This window comes from Trachypithecus francoisi, unplaced genomic scaffold (assembly GCF_009764315.1).
Source record: "Trachypithecus francoisi isolate TF-2019V2 unplaced genomic scaffold, Tfra_2.0 Lachesis_group3, whole genome shotgun sequence".
Classification (NCBI taxonomy): Eukaryota; Metazoa; Chordata; class Mammalia; order Primates; family Cercopithecidae; genus Trachypithecus; species Trachypithecus francoisi.
The window spans coordinates 127990670-128007761 of NW_022681468.1; the positions used below are offsets into that span (position 1 = coordinate 127990670).

Sequence of the window (17092 nt, forward strand, 5' to 3'; positions counted from 1 at the left end):
GTAGCAGAATCCCCACAAACATACCAAATAACCCAGGAACTTGTAGAAGTAACAGCTTGTGCTAAAATTAAAATGTTATTTTGGCATGTAAGTAAATATGTGCTTCAGATTATAACACATTAGCTACTCAAAGGTTTATGTACAAAAGATATTTACGATAACAAAAATTGGAAGCTACATGAATATTGAACACTAATAGAATGTCTCAGTAAATCATGATATCAACTCGATTGCATTATTAGTAGATGATTTTAAAATCATGCCCTTAAAGAATGTTTAATGACAGGAAAAGTTCATTGTATAAGTGATAAAAGCAATTTTAAAATCTGAATGAACTATAGATTCAGTGTGTTTCCACAAACAAACACATATGAATACAAAGAGTGCACAAGCCTTGGGTAATGCTGGGAGTATTTGGGAATTGTTGTAGCTGGCTCCAGCCAATCAGAAGGGACACCTCTGTTCTCCATTGGTGTGTCCATGCCAGTATTTCCTGACTCATTATCTATCCTCAAAAAAGCAACAGTGATAAGATTATGAGGTTGATTTTTCTTTTCTTCTTTTAGTCTTCAAAAAATTTTTGTGCCTTTCTCTGTTTTCTAAATTCTGTACACTGAGAATGTGTTGTTTATAATAAGAATTAATAGAAAAGAATACGATGCCTTAATGTTCCTTCTAGTGAAAGTAATTTATAATTTCTTAGAATTAGACAATGTTTTTTGCGTTCCTTTCTGTTTCTGTAGCCCTTTCTCACCCTTCACTGGATTTGTCTCCTTTAGTCCATGCAATTTGCGGAGAATACCGGGAATGGGTCAAAAGATGTGCTTTTTGAACTGCCCAACGAAACCAAACTAAATCAACACCATAAAAAAGAAAAGTCTCCCATCTCTTAGTGCTTATTGGTGTGAAACCACAATGTAACCAGTTATATTTTTAGTGGAGGAGTCATACAGGCCAGCCTACCTATTGACTATAAAAATCTCTTCTCTGTCAACAGAGGAAAATAATTACAGTATTCATTTAAGTTTTACTATGCACTGGGCTCTGTTCTAAGCCTTTCCCTGAGATTATTTCCTTTCATCCTCACAACCACCCCACCAAGTAGTTGCCATTATTGCCTTCATTTTTATAGACGAGACTTAGAAAGTTCAAGTAATTTGTGCAAGGTCACACAGCTAGCCGTGGTGGAGCTGAGGTTTGATCTGAGAGTCTGACTCCACAGCTTGTGCTCTTAATCAGTTCATTATCCTGCCAACATTATTTCATTTGTGTGTATAAGAGCCAGCATCGTTCGGAAAATAAGAGTGCAGACACACTATACTTACACACACACACACGCGCGTGTGTGTGCAAAAGAACATACTGTAGTAGACACTTAATAAATGATAGATAAGATACTTATTGTTATTAAACCTGTTGGCATTTTAAAATCCTTCTAGTAGACAATGTAGCATAGGACGTAGAACCTCTCGTCTGCAGGGTCTTCTTGCTTTCTACTCTATGTGGTGGTATCTATGATCTTTAAGCCTCAGTTTTCTTTCCTATTGAATGGAGATAGGAAAGATAACTTTCAGCACAGTGTGAATTAAACAAGTTAAAACATATAAAGCCCATAGACTAAAGCCTGGTACAAAGTAAGAGCTCAATAAATATTAGTTGTTTCTAAGTGAAATAACTTAGAGATGGAAATGTCTGTCCCTAGGAAGCAACAAAAAGAGGTTTATACCTGTTCATCAGTAAGGCTTCCATGACATAGAAAGGGAAGGCACAGACTCTCAAATCATAAAGGTCAGCATGGAGCATTTAGTCATTACCTTCATTTCCATGTGCCTGATGTTTATTTGCACTATATATTCCAGATTTTTCCCCCTTGAACAGCCACCTCCTAAAAGGCCCTGCTTTGCTCTGTAGTTTGGTTAAGACAGTCCCTAATTGATTTTACATATACTGCTCTTATGTTGTTTTAAGATTAGAGTGAATTTCAGCTGGCAAGGGTCTCCATGATTGATTGTAAGTTCTATCCATTCATAATTATGGCTGAAGTGAAGAGAAACGTGACCAGTGGTTTGAAGTTAACATGGTCCGAGGCTAATGGGGCACTAATTGAGCAGTGAACGCCTAATTAGGAATCACGGAGGGCTTGGGCTGGCATGTGGGGAGTGAAGGTTCCCGGTGAATGCTGAGTTGTGGATTTTGGGAAAAGGACTAACTAAGCTTGGGTGTGTCTACACTCTTCTTGCAGCCCAATGGACCTTGTCATTCCAAATTTTCTGGGCAAGTGACAGCTTCTGGGAAAGAAATTCTGATTTGTGGGATTGAAAAGATGGTAAGAGAAAGTGCTCCCTCTCCTTCTCCACCCCCCATCGAGGATGAAGAGAACAAGCAATTGATTTCTGAGGCAGGCGATCTCTAAACAATTGTGTACTCCCTGATAATTTGGGGAGCTGCTAACATTTATGGAAATGGGAATATATTTAAAATTCAAACGTATAATTTCTAGCTATTTCCAACCTCCCATATGTGTATCACCAAAAGTGAATTTTGAGAGCAGTAGTGGGAAAATACTGCCTGGGGATAAAGAAAAGTTACCGCAGGAGTCTGGTTTCTATATTAATTTATTTCACAATAAGAGCAAATTCCTTTCCCTAGGGGAGTATTTGACAGAGTAATTGCACTAGGGAACAGTCACTGTTTCATTTCGTTTTCTTTCTCTCTTTTAAACGTTCTTTGTAAAGCAGAGTGTCATAAATCTTCCTGAAAGAGCAGCTTAAAGAAGATATGTGGGCTCTGAGATACAGGTTTTATTTGTGTGTGTGTACACGTATATGATGAGTATATACACATTCATTCATTCATTGTTGGATTTCAGAATGACATTTTCAACAATTAAAAGTGAAAGTTAAAATGTGTGAGATTAGAGACACTATGAAGTGCATCTTTCCAGATTTAGAGAGGGTAAGAGAATGCAAATCATCTACATGTTACTGATCAGGAACAAAAACCATAGACCTAAGCTTGACTTGCATCGCTTCTGGCCCAAGTAGTAATGATTTTCTTACTTATAAAGTTTTCTAAACATTTCAATTATATCTATAATACAAATTTTAGACAACAAACTCCTATACATGTGATAGTTTTAATGGTCAATATCCAATTATTAATTTTAAAAAAGATGCTTAAAAGTAGAGGGATCTGAGAGGCATGTCTTTTTGAACTCTAGCCTTTGATTGAGACTTGCGCTCCAGTATCCTGTAAAATGCAGCAGTCTCCTGGTTCCAGCCCCCTTCTCACCATCCCCAGGGTCTTAGTACTGTCACAGGCTCTTGTTAAGGTCTGGAAAATCTCTAATAAACTCAGCTGCACCAAGGTTTAGGGACTGAAGCTGCTGTTCTTCCTGTGAGCATTTGTAGCTGCAAAGACAACACAAGTCAGAGGGATGGATTCCACTATTAGAAACATGGAGCTTCATGCGTGAGGAGGATGTATTTCAGGATGGGAGGTTTTCTGGCATATCTCAGTTATTATCATGAGCAAAGCATGCACGTAATGCTCACATGCTGCATTCTGTAAGGAAAATGAATGCTTACAAAAAGTGTTACAAAAATTGTAAAAAGTAAGTGAGGTAATCAAAGCCACCAGAAAGATAAGAGAAAAATAAATTGATTCTAAAGGGAAGAGTAACAGTTTAAAAAGATATTAAATTATGGTATTATTATCATTATTTTCATTACTACAAAGACAATACAACACCAAGAGAGTTAGGAAATTGACAAACATAGTTCTCATACTCCTTTTCCCAGTAGGAAAATTACTCTTTTTAAAAAAATTGTGTTCCGGCCGGGCGCGGTGGCTCAAGCCTGTAATCCCAGCACTTTGGGAGGCCGAGACGGGCGGATCACGAGGTCAGGAGATCGAGACCATCCTGGCGAACACGGTGAAACCCCGTCTCTACTAAAAATACAAAAACTAGCCGGGCGAGGTGGCGGGCGCCTGTAGTCCCAGCTACTCGGGAGGCTGAGGCAGGAGAATGGCGTAAACCCGGGAGGCGGAGCTTGCAGTGAGCTGAGATCCGGCCACTGCACTCCAGTCCGGGCAACAGAGCGAGACTCCGCCTCAAAAAAAAAAAAAAATTGTGTTCCAACAATCTCATTTTCTAGATTAAGAAACCGTTATTTAAAAAACTAACTCATGTGCTGATGATTACACAGGTCAGACAGAACTCATCAAGACTGACAAACAGGACCTACTTTTAAGAAAGGCTTATATATTATTTTGGAAACTACCTTGCTGATTTTCACGTGCCGTCAACTCATGCCAGCCTGTGTCCAATAAAGACTCCATGATTGAAACATTGCGTTGGATTGAATTTTCTTTGTCTTGCAATAGGAATGAGAGTCCTTTACAGGCACCTCCATAGCCCTAGAACAAATTATGAAGGGAAAACTGGGACAGATGCCAGCATTTCTAACTCGAAGCCCAGCTCATCCCCTCCTGTACTTTGCTACTTTTATTGATTTAATTATTAAGTCTAGAATGGATGCTGTTCATAGATTTCTCTGCACGATTTGTCCTTTTAGATAAGGGTGGTGCTTCTTTTCATGTGAAAATAAGTTTGGGTTGAGAACAAAAAGAAACAATTCTGTGGGGAAGTTAATATTATGGCCTTTGATAGCAGATGAGGAAACCAAGACTCAGAAGGTTGAGTGGGGAGACCGAGTCAGGCACTGACTTAGGCCTTCATCCCTCCAAAGCCCATGATCTCAAACACTGTGCCAAGGCAGAAAATCTGTAGGAGGCATGGTATTGCTCCTCAATTCTATGTCTTGCCAGACATTGCTAGTTAAGATACTCTTTTCTCTTGAGTCCAAACAGCCTCAGAATCTTCTCAACACAGCACAGTTACTACCAACCAATGCAAACTGACTGTTGTGTGAAACCTGTTGGCACCCAGAACTGCAAACCTCCCCTGAATTAGGCTTATATAGTGGGTAGAACCCTGAACATCTGCCTGGATCACTTCTGTGAGTTTGTGAGCAAATACTTTGAAGTTTCAGAGCATCCTTCTCCATATAAAAGGGAACAGTCCTATCCCCTTTCCAAGGCTGGTGTGAGGTACACATCAAATAAGAAAACACATGTAAGAGCACCTGGTAAATATCGTGGGATCTGACCAGCAGCCCACAATGCAACAGGACTCTCTCTTTGTTCCCAGGAGGATCGGCAGGTTGAGAAATAATAGACACACACAAGATAGTGAAAACTGGGTCCAGGGGGGTCAGCACCTTCTGGTCCCGCAGTGCCAACAATGCACTGGATATGCCAGCATTTATTATTAAGTTCAGTGAGGGCGGGGGTGGGTTAGTGAGGGATTTAGGGTCATTTGATTATGAGGTGAGATGGTCACATGGGGATGAAGTAATTCTTTAATATAACATCTGTATGCAGAAGTACAATATACAGAGATAAGAATTTACAATATAGTGTGTGCATCAGTAATTTCTAACAGAGCCTTAAAACGGAAATAGTCTTTCTATAACCTATGATTAGCAAGATATTAATCAGCAGTAACAGTTACAGCAAAAGCTGGTTACAAACAATCCACAGAAACAGGACGTGAAGCTAGACAACTGGTTAGACCAGAAATTCTCAGAAGGGAGTACGCCTTAACCCTAAAGAGGCCTAGAAGAGTTGTGGCAAGATGAGGGCGTTTATAGCCCTATCTTATCCATATGGACAGGCACCCCCCATGCGTCCGTTTATAGCCTCTCCACAAGGGTCGCATTCCATTCCTAGAGCTATGAACATCTGCTTTTCTGGGATAGGAAACTTGGTGATGTGAAACCTGCCTGACTGCACGTCCATTCATAGGCTCTCTGCACGGGGAAGCACATCACGTGCTGTTGGTTCATTCTGGCAGTCCAACCTGGCATTGTCTTTACACAATCCTGCATGCAATTTTGTATTGACAATAATCAGGAGTGTTTCATCTTTTATTCCGTAGCACTAGTTTCAGGGGATCTCCCTATAGGTAAACTGTTCAAATTGAAGGATAGTAATAAAAATAATTAGTTTTACGGATGAGAAAAATTGGTTTTGCTTACGCAATTCACTCCTTTAGGTATTTACTACTTTTAACCCTTTAAAAAATAAGATTTAATATGCTCTCATATTAATCATCTCATTTATAGCCTAGACACACAGAAGCGGGGATAGTTGCTAGAATTGTGGCACGAAGTTCCACTCAGGATTTTGTTTTCAGTTGCTCCCTTTCTACAGAATAATGTTGTTACCTTTCCCAGACACATGAGGGTTTCTTTAATTACTGTGAAGTAAGTCCCTTTTCGTTTCTTGGGTAGTATAGCTTCATCTCTCTTTCCATGCTCATAGCATGGGGAAATTGAGGCGCAGGACTATTTACAAAAGCATGAGTAAGGTGAAAGACCGCCACCAAAGGAAGTGCCCTATCCCAGGGCTAAAATCAATGGGAGAACTTTTACCTCTTGGGCTTGCAGAGGGACAGGAGAGGGCTGTCACTACAACCTGGAGAGGATGGCCATTCAGAACCCGGCCTTTGGCAGAGGAATAACTGCAGCAGGTGCCACTCTTTGACTCAGTAGAACGGGAACCAGAGTTTAGAAGGCACAGGAGCTGTTGGTGGGATCCATATGCCCTGTCTCTTGGGCACAGAGAGGTAGGCTAGGGAGAGATTGGGGTGCACAGAGGACACCGAGAGCAACAGGCATTCAGAGGAGCAAGCAGAGTGGTGCTTAGAGGAATTAGATTTTTTAGGGGCTATGACAAGATGTAAAGAGTAGAGGAGAAAGAGGACCCTGTGACCCCAGTGTCTTGACCGTCCAGGTGGGAAGCATGTGGCTTTATATTGTGGAGAGATGCCAGACTGAGTCATTCTTCTGGAGGCAACGTGGAGACCCACCATGAAGATCTGAAACCAACCATACATTCACCTCGGCTCTCCAAGCTCCATCTCTGAAGAGAGTGGGATTACCAGAAAGGTAGGATCTGCACTAAACTTCCTTAGTTCGTGATGGAAACATCCTCCCAGGGCAGTGATAGAATCCTCTGTTCTCAATGTTTTTACCAAGGATTGAGCTCTTTGAAAAGTCAGTCAAAGAATATTTCTTCGCTTAAGTTTCTTCTTGAGACAATGACGATGATTGTGTCATTCAGAGAGCCTGCCATGAAGTTCTCGAAAATCAGCATTTCTCATGGATGATCGCTAAACCATCTTCATCAAAACTACCAGGAATGTGTGTGGAAAACAATGATTTTGGGGGCCAGGCAGGCCCTACTATGTCAGAATCTGCAGAGGGATCCCAGTCATTTGTTTAATGTAGGCCTTCCAGGTCATTCCTGGGCACCCTAAGTTTTGAGGGCCACAGCTTTAGAGTTTTGCACCAGAGAGAACAGTGTTCGTTGAGGCCTAAGTGATTGTGATTACGCCATGTGATTGTGAACTCTCTGGCAGCATGGTTCAAGCATCTTCTCCCCTTTTGCTATTTAAGCTAATTCTTTTATCACTGTCTTAATCACTTACATGTATATTTAAGCCACCTCAAACATTTTCAGAAGTTGACAACGTATGTATCATTAAAGTTTGGCTATTATAAAATAATAGTTTTTTCTCCTGCTGACTCATAGACACTTGTTTCAGACCCTGCTCTTAATATTAAAAATTTAACTTTAACTTTCGATTTAACTTTCTTACAAAGTTACTTTTAAACTTACACCTTTGATTTAAAAGCTCACATTCTGACTTATCTATTTACGTAGTACAGTTTGACTGTATATGCCTGGAATCCCAGCACCCACAACCACCTGCAGTTATATTTAAAAATGGGTCTTATTTCTTGAATATCTCCCTTGGGGTCGGCAGGGGGTTCAGCTATGAGTACAGAAGGTGAGGGTCATTGGGAAGGGTTCCCAGAGATGCTGTGTGAGGCTGCCATGGCCGGCTTTATGCCAAACATATTTCCCAGGAGCTCTTGGAAAGTAAAGATGCGGTGAGGATGTTTATCTGTTTTTAGTGTCTGACATACATGGTTGAAGTCCTGGCTTTGTCACTTGCTGCTGTGTAGATAACTATGAACATATTTCTTAACCTCTTGAGCTTTAGATGGTTTTAGGGATTTCATTGGAGAAAATAGCAATATATTGGATTAATGGAAAATGCTGTGGCCCCACAGCATTAGTGGTAGATTGGGTTAATTGAAAATGAGGAATGAAGCCAGGATGACACTGAGGCTGTGTTTTGGAGGTCAGAAAAGGGGACTATTCCCACGAGCACCCTCGGGGAGCTGTAACATGTTTGGGGGCTGGCCGCAACCAAATTCATTAGGTAGATCCCACTTTCAGCATCCCATGAGCTCTTTTCAGATTGGCATCCTATTTCTCTGTACAGGTGCCCATTGACCTGTCTTAGTGGTTAGCAAACTATGGCCATGCAGGACCAAATCCGGCCTGCATGCCCAATTTTTGCAAATAAAGTTTTATTGGAGCACAGTCACATTCATTCATTCATTCATTCACCCGTTGTCCATGGCTGTGTTCATGCTACAATAGCAGAGTTATGTAGTTGTGACAAAGACCAAGTGGCCCACAGAGCCTAAAATATTTACTGTCAGGTCCTCTAGGAAAATATTTACTGACCCTTGTTCCAGGACAAGAAAGCTTTTTTGGTCCCACCTGTCCCTTTCCCCAGGGCCCTAGGAGGAGATTGGCTGATCTGATGCGTGCTCCTGATGAAGTTGTTCCTGGTGTCAGTCCTTCCCGGTAGGGTTCTCTTATCAGCATTAGCCTTTAAAGCCTGGTCCTAAGAAGGAAGCGATGTGGAAACTGATGACAGAATCGGCGGCGGGGGTGGTGCGTTTGGGGTTGTGGAGATTTTGTCTTCACTGAAGTCATACTACATTGACGACACACTTACAGAGAATGAACATATCTTTACTGTTGGTGGAACTAAAAATAGCTTTTACTTACAGATCTCCTTCCCGGTCATTAGGAGCAGCATCCTGAAGTTAGAAGAGAGGCAGAGATTAAAGTGAAGATAACAGACAATCGGGGAGTTGTGGGGCTACAGCTTAACCTCCTTTGGGCCTATTGGGTATATCCTCCTGAGCGTTTAACCCCTTGAGGGCGCGGTCGAGTCCTTAAGGCTAATGAAAATTCAGCAATGAAAGCTGAGTCCTGCTGCTTCTTAGGTTAAATGCTAACCAGATGTGCTGGGATGCTTTGGAGACACCTTCTACCCCATCCCCACCTTTCACCCCACTTCCACCCCACCTCTGGTGATTGTAGAGACCCAGTGACAGACAGTTTTTGTGTAAAGTTGTGGGGTTGACTCCCCCCACCATCCCAGTCTCTTCAGTCTGGGCAAGGACACCACCCAGTCCTTTAACCCTCCCACCCATCCCCACCCACACAGAAGCTCCTTCCCCTTGGCCCGTTGTTCATACACTTCCACTCCTTTGGATATCGCTTTCCTTCTGCCAGGGCCGCCATCTCCCTTCGAACCTAGATCTCATGTCTCCTTGCTGTGAATCTTTCCTTGGCTCCCCCAGACAGAATCCCTTCTCTTTCTGCAACCCCAGAATATTTTTCCTACTTTGTTGTAGCTTCACTCAGATGGTGTATTTGCATTTTTATCTCTTGCTTCCCTGGAAAGTGGGCAAGGACTACATCTTTGTCATTTTTGCATCCCCAGTTCCCAGCACAGTATCTGGCATGGAAGAGAGCACCAGTAAATGCAAAGCAATAAAGCAGCAAGTTTATGAGCATGAGTTAGAATCTGTGGGACTCTGGACAAGTGGCTTAACCTCTTTAAGCCTCACTTGTTCACTGTCATGTGGGAATAATAACAGTTCCCAGCTACAGGATTGTTACGAGGATTAAATGAACTGATTAGGTAAGGGGCATAGCACAGTGCCTGCTACATAGTGAAGACTCAATAAGTGTTAGCCAAAGCAATTACTAGTAATGGCCTCCACTATTTAATTATCTGATATATACACAATAGTACCGATAACAATTTGATGACTGAATGACTTGATAGACGAATGTCTTTCATTCTCTTTTATTCCCTTGATAGGGCCATGATAAAGACGGTGGTTTGCTACCTAAATGAAAGCATTGTCCTGGGCAGTGAAAGGACCTGATTTCTTCAAAAGTTGAAGAAGTTTTCTTCTTTCTTTTCTGGAAGGCCTTCCCTCCACTTGGGCAAAGTTTAGAATCTCTGAACTTTCCTTTTCTTCAATCAGGTCAAGCACTCCTGTGCTGGGAGGAACCGACACCAAAGGCCAAGGAATGGGCTCCAACACCCCAACTCATTAATATCATCAGCATCCTAACAAATGGGAGGCCGGAGAGCCAGACCGAGTGGCCACTTGGTCACATGGCAGGGGTCTGCCCTGGGGCCCTGCGCACATTGAGCGGACGGGCACAAGTGCCATCTATATTTCTCTGCACAGCCCCGGCCCCCACCTCCCATGTCAGCCTGCTGAGCGGGCTTGGCCCAGGTTCTTGTGCTTCACAGAGAAGATTTATTCCTCAAGACTGACCTACATGGACGTATGTATCTGAATTCACAAAAGCTTGAGTTTGATGGCAAGCAACAAAAGGTCAGAAGAAAAACAGGCAAGGCATTTAAATCAAAATGATGAAACTGGGTAATTTCATTAGCAACAGTTGTATTTACTGGAAGTCACAGATGGTGCAGTTTAGCTCATAGCCAAGTTTTTAGGACAAAATAAGAATGAAGAAAGAAATATTTCAAGGGAGAGGTGGTTAAAAATTAAATAGGCACCAGATGGCTCAAGATTGTCCTTCCTATAAATTTGGTGAAGGAAGGCATGCTGAATCCAAAGGCTTTCTGAATGGGTTTAGAGTTTGAAAAGGAACTTTAGGAATATATAAGGCCTTTAAAAGAAAGCAATATTAATTGTGGAGTGATAGTGAGTGGAGGTGACCGTATTATATAAACCATATTACATTTTATTTACTTATTATTTATTTATGTAGCATTTATTAAGAACCTCCTGTGTGCTAGATCCTACTTCTCATATCTGTTAATGATACCAAGGAAGGTTATAGTTTCCTGGAATGTTGGAAAGTTCCTTGCTTAGGCTAAGAGGGGGAAAATGTGGATTTGAAATACATTTAGCCATGAAGAAACACTTGTTTTTCCTCTGGTACATTTGGTGAGAAATGCTTCAATAATTTCCCATCTTGTAGAGGTTAAAATCTAAGCTCTGTACTATGCCCCGAGCCCATCGTGGGCTGGCACTGTCTACTTCTTTAGACGAGGAGTTGGCGAAGTAGTAAGCTGGTGTGCATCAGATCGGGAGGGACCTGCATTTCAGCAAGCAATACAGTTGATGTTATTGCAAGCTAAGGATTGAGAGCTACTGTTCTAGACTCTTCTTTTACCTCTCCTCATGGTGTCTTCTCTTCAACCTGCTGGGAGCTAGTTGCCATTCTCTGAACTTCTGAGTCTGTTACTCTTGCATCTTTGTAATGGTATTCCCTGACATGTTTTTGCAAGTTTATCCTCATGTTCACCCTCCACATCTGAGTTTAAGAAGCATCTCTGGCCATGTGCGGTGGCTCATGCCTGTAATCCCAGCATTTTTGGAGGCTGAGACAGGTGAATTATCTGAGGTCAGGAGTTTGAGACCAGCCTGGCCAATATGGTGAAAGCCCATCTTTACTAAAAATACAGAAAGTATCCAGGTGTGGTGGCAGGCACCTGTAGTCCCAGCTACTCAGGAGGCTGAGGCAGGAGAATCATATGAACCTGAGAGGCGGAGGTTGCAGTGGGCCAATATCGCACCACTGCAATCCAGCCTGGGTGACAGAGCGAGACTCTGTTTCAAAAAACTACACAAAGGAAAAAAAAAAAAAGCATCTGCTCTGAGCCAGGTGTAGTAGCACAAACCTGTAATCCCAGCTACAGCTACTGAGGAGGCTGAGACATGAGAATCGCTTGAACCCAGAAGGTGGAGGCTGCAGTGAGCCAAGATCATGCCACTGCACTCCAGCCTGGGCGACACAGCAAGACTCTGTCTCAAAAACAAAACAAAACAAACAAAGAAGCCCCTATATTTTGAGGGAAATTGACCTGCTCTAACAAAACTTCTACTAGTTCAGGGTGATCACCAGTAATTTAAATGTCTGCGGTAACAAAACTCATCACTCTTTAGTGGAAGCTCTACACCTTAAAACGATAGAATTTCTTCAATGGAGGAGGCTGAGAATGTATACATTTTAAGATTTTATATTCTTTGCTCATTTATTTGCTTTTTTAAATCCACTGGAAAAAAAATTTATATTCCTAAATAATTTCAAATTAAGTCACATCAGGCCGGGCGCTGTTGCTCATGTCTATAATCCTAGCACTTTGGGAGGCTGAGGCGGGCGGATCTCTTGATGTCAAGAGTTCAAGACCAGTCAGGGCAACATGGTAAAACCCCGTCTCTACTAAAAATACAAAAATTAGCCCAGAGTGATGGTGCATGCCTGTAATCCTAGCTACTTGGGAGGCTGAGACACTAGAATTGCTTGTACCTAGGAGGTAAATGCTGCAGTGAACTGAGATCATGCCATTGCACTCCAGCCTGGGCAACAGAGTGAGACTCTGTCTTAAACAAACAAACAAACAACCAAATTAAGTAACATCACATATAAGTGCTTTTGAATGTCAGAGTTCCAAGATCGAATACCCAGTAATGTATAGTGCAAAGCCTTCCCCTTATCTGTGGGTCACTATCACCTTTTCTCCACAATTTGAAGTTCTGTCTCACTTTACAGTCTCCAACACTATTCCATCTTAATTCTTTGTAATTTCATTATAAATATACACCATGCTCCCAATACATTTTTTAAGGTGAATTAAAGAATCTTTATTTTTCTTAGCCCTCTCAATTCCCTGATCTTGTCTTGCCGATGATTCTATCCTACCCTAATTCAGCTGCTCACTTTCAAGGTCAAAGCCTAGACCTTGTCATTACTAATAACTGCAGTGCCACCAGCAATCACAATTTTAAACACTCATCTCCTGACCACTCCTTCTCTCTTTCTAGCTCACATGCTTTTCTACACAAGCCCCAATAGCCCTTCTTCACCTGTTAGCCATGGATCCACCAACATTATGTCTCTCTCAAAATTTCCAGAAACTTTCTCTTTTTTCCTTACCATTTCACTTCCTTTGCACACCTCCACCTTCCTAGTTTCTCTCCTAGATCTTCATTCTGGCTTGCTTAGCCACTGGCTGATTATGTCCAACTCATTTTCTAATCCAAGCCTATGCCTGTGCAGCTGGAGAAAACATAAGACCAAACTGAGGTCTTCACCAGAGCCCTCACTGCTGTTTTCTCTCTCTTTCTCAGAGACAACTGTTTCTACTCTCTCCTTGTCTCCTCATACCCTCGATTATCTTCCTTATATTTTCAGATAGACCTTGCCTTCTACATCACTAAAGAAAACAATTTCACAAAGAGGAAATCAGTAAAGAACTTCTAGAGACCCATCACCATCTCTCCCATCTTCCACCCTGTGTCTGTCCTGATAATATGGACAAAAAGCCGATAGTGCTGTTTCTCCACATGGGCCCTACCTCTTGAAAGGGAGGTCACTCCAGCTCTGTTCTTTCCCTGCTGGAGCAGCAGCTGCATCCCCCTCCACTGGCCTTTCCCCACAGCATACAGATCTGTCTGCATTAAAACTCAGACACTACTTTTTCCTTTAACCGCTGCTACAGCTCTCCTCATGAGCCTCTCTCTCCCTAAGAGCATAGTGTCTGGTTGCTGCCGGTGTAACTCTTGAACCCTATCATCTTTGGTGATCTCAGGATTGAATGTTAGGTGATTAGCACAATGGCATGTTATCTTTTTACTTTTTCCTTAAACAACATTATATTTCAGTGAAGTTACGGGTAATCATGATTTTCTTCCCTTTACTTATTTGTTCTTTCTAAATTTTCTATGATGAATATGCAATACTTTGGTTAAAATGAGAAACAATAAAATTATATAAAAAGAAACACCATATTTTATGAATACTTTACAATCAATTGCATTTTTATAGCAAAAAATTGGCAGTGGGTTGGAGTGGAATGGGCATTGGGATTGGGGCCAGTTCTACTCCTGACTTGCTCTTGAGAAGACACTTAAATTCTCTGAATTTCAGATGCCTCAGCTGTGAAGGGGAGAAACTGCCATTTTCCCAGCTTTCCTTTCAACAATATTGTGAAGATCTTAAAAAAAAAAAAAAAAGGATGTGAATATGCTTGGGGGCTACATGAATGTAAGCCCCTATGACTCCTGGCCCAGACATGTGTGCGCTACATGGGTAATATCTTTGTTTTACTAATGAGGAAATGAACACCCTGAGATGGGACAGGTTTCAAACCACATCCAAGGAGAACAGCAATAAGATCAGCTTTTCATGCTTCTTGGCCAGGTTCTTCACTGTGTCCCAATTTCTTCATCTAACCCACTCCCAAAATAACTAGTGAGAAGGATTCTTCTTCCCTCCACCGAAGGTGGTTGTCAGGCTGGCTGACAAGAAGAGGGTACATGAAGGCGTCTTGGCCAACCAGATGCTATGGAGATGTTGGCTGAAGGTCGTTGAAAGTATTTGGGTTTTAAACATCTGTTAGAAAGAATACTCTTTAGCCATGTGAGATCCTCAAGAAGACTGACCTAATAGTTTGGCTGTGTCCTAAAGCTGCAATCTGGAATCTATGACACCGAGGTCTGCTTGGGTGTGGGAGCTCTGACTCTGTATGCAGAACCTGAAATGTTTGTGTTAATTGTTTTTCTCCTAGCCCTTTCTTTGTTTTCTCCATTTTCTTCCTTTGACTTGGTTTAGTTTCTAGTAAGTAGGGAGGGAACACCCCACTGATACTGCAGAGTGAATAGATTTAGTGCATCCCTAGGCTTGACCCATTTTTCATATTAATCACAGGCCGGGTGAAGTACTTTCTTCCCCTTCTCTTGTCCTTAGGTTCAGCCCTTGTACTCTTAGTCCAAGATCTGATAAAAGAAGCCCCACATTCACTGAGTTGAGTAAACTTCAAAGCATTAAACTGACAAGCAAATTCCTTCACTGCCCAGCCCTCCATGGTTTGCCTGATGGTTTGGTTCCTTCCTCCTAGGAGGATGCTTATCTCTTACTTTCTACCAATCAGCATTCCCAGCCTTCACAAGGAAGGGAAAAGCATTTCCTGAATGTCTACTTTGTGCCAGGAATATTCATATACATTGCTTCATTTAATCATCAAGATAACCATACAAGGCACATATTAGCCCAGGTCACTGAAAACCTTTGACCTCGCTGTATAGAGAGGTAGATGAACTGAAGCTCAGAAAGCTAAGAAGCCACCACGCTGGGATGCAAAGCCAGCTCTCTCTAATTCCAGAGCAGAGCTCTTTCCAGCACCTCCAGCAGTTTTTACAAGGCTTTTCTTCTCTAAAGTTTTCCTTGACCACCTTTCCCTCTCTACGCATTAAAATGAATGCAATGGTTTGCTAGTATGCTTCCTTGACCCTCATCCTTTCCTACTGAAGAACACAAATATTTTCAGTTTTTTCCTTGAATGTGCTGGGAGGCTGACCAAACCCATCCAGACAGGGACACCTGAAGCTGCTTCATGCTGAACAAGGAGTTTCCTGGGAGAGGAGAAGGTCTCTACCACCAGGCTTAGAAATGACATGTTGGTTTTCTTGATAATTGGATTGTTAGAGTTTTCAGAGAAAGAGTCTGAATCCAGAGGAGCACAATTTAAATGTAAATGTGTGTTTACATGGATATTTGGAGGAACTCTGGGGTTGGAATACTGATGTGGTGGTGCTGAATAACACCCAGGGAGCTGACTTTGGAGGTGCAGGGGTGGAGACTTGCCCCTCCTCCTGTTTTTATCTTGATGGAGAGAAATGGATCTGCTGTAGCTTAAGGGCCTCACCCAACCTGTTCGTGTCTTCTTGTCAATCAGTTGGTGAAAATACAACAGTGGAAAAATACTTACTGAACTATAAAACGAGTTGTAGCAATGGGCCCTGCCTCTCGATAGTTAGAGTCCAACCAGGCTTTCCTTAGAGAATATGTCTTACTGTGCAATGTGATTGTCTTTTCTGCCTCTGACCTCTCTGCTGCAATTTGCACTCTGCTCTAGAGGGCTCTTCCTCTGCTTAAACCTCAGGGAGCCCAGGACTCGAGGCTTGAATTTGTGTTCTTGGCCCTACCTTCCTATCCCTGAGATAGCTTGTCTGTCCCCCTGGATTCAGTGATTCCTCCTTACTGTTCATTCTTCCCCAAACTTGGACTTCTGGCTCCAGCATTCTCCTGTCCAAGCGCTCAGATCCTATTCTCGAGGACAGTCTTGTGTCCTTGCAGGTACAGAGCATGTCTAATCCTGCTGTATACCCCCTAGGGCAAAGCTGGTAGTAGATGTTCAAAAACTGCTGCTTTTAAAAATTCACACACACAAAAATTCACTTTCACACAATTCACAAGATTAAAAATTCACAAAATCCACAAAATTAAAATTCACACACACACAAACACAAAATTTGCTTTCAACAAACATGTAATGAACATGGATGAGCATAAAGAATGGTTTTAAGTTGAACACATTAAAACAGATAATATGTTGTCTTAGTCTGTTTGTGCTGCTATAACAGAATAGAATATACTGGATAATTTGTTTAAAAAATAGAATGTATTTTTCACAGTTCTGGAGGCTGAGAAGTCCAAGATCAGGGAGCCAGCAGGTTTGGTGTCTGGAGACGGCCCCCATTCTGCTTCTAAGACGGCGCCTTGTTGCTGCATCCTTCAGAAGGGATGAATGCTGTGCCCTCACATGACAAAAGGAATGTAAGGACAAAAATGGCAAATGCTATAGAAAGCCTCTGTTCTTTTTTTTTTTTGAGACAGAGTCTTCAGTGCAGTGGTATGATCCTGGCTCACTGCAACCTCCGCCTCCTGGGTTCAAGCAATTCTCTTGCCTCACCCTCCCAAGTAGCTGGGATTATAACAGTGCACCACCACGTCCAGCTAATTTTGTATTTTTAGTAGAGAC

The 17092-nt window shown here is 42.0% G+C and overlaps 1 long non-coding RNA gene across 1 annotated transcript; it reads right to left on the reverse strand.

Annotated features, from left to right (window-relative positions):
- Nucleotides 1-2597: 2597 nt before the first annotated feature.
- LOC117071612 lies at nt 2598-4436 on the reverse strand. Its single transcript, XR_004432382.1, has 2 exons — nt 4284-4436; nt 2598-3410 (listed from the first exon to the last, which is right to left on the reverse strand). It is a non-coding gene; the product is annotated as an uncharacterized LOC117071612 (long non-coding RNA).
- Nucleotides 4437-17092: the final 12656 nt, after the last annotated feature.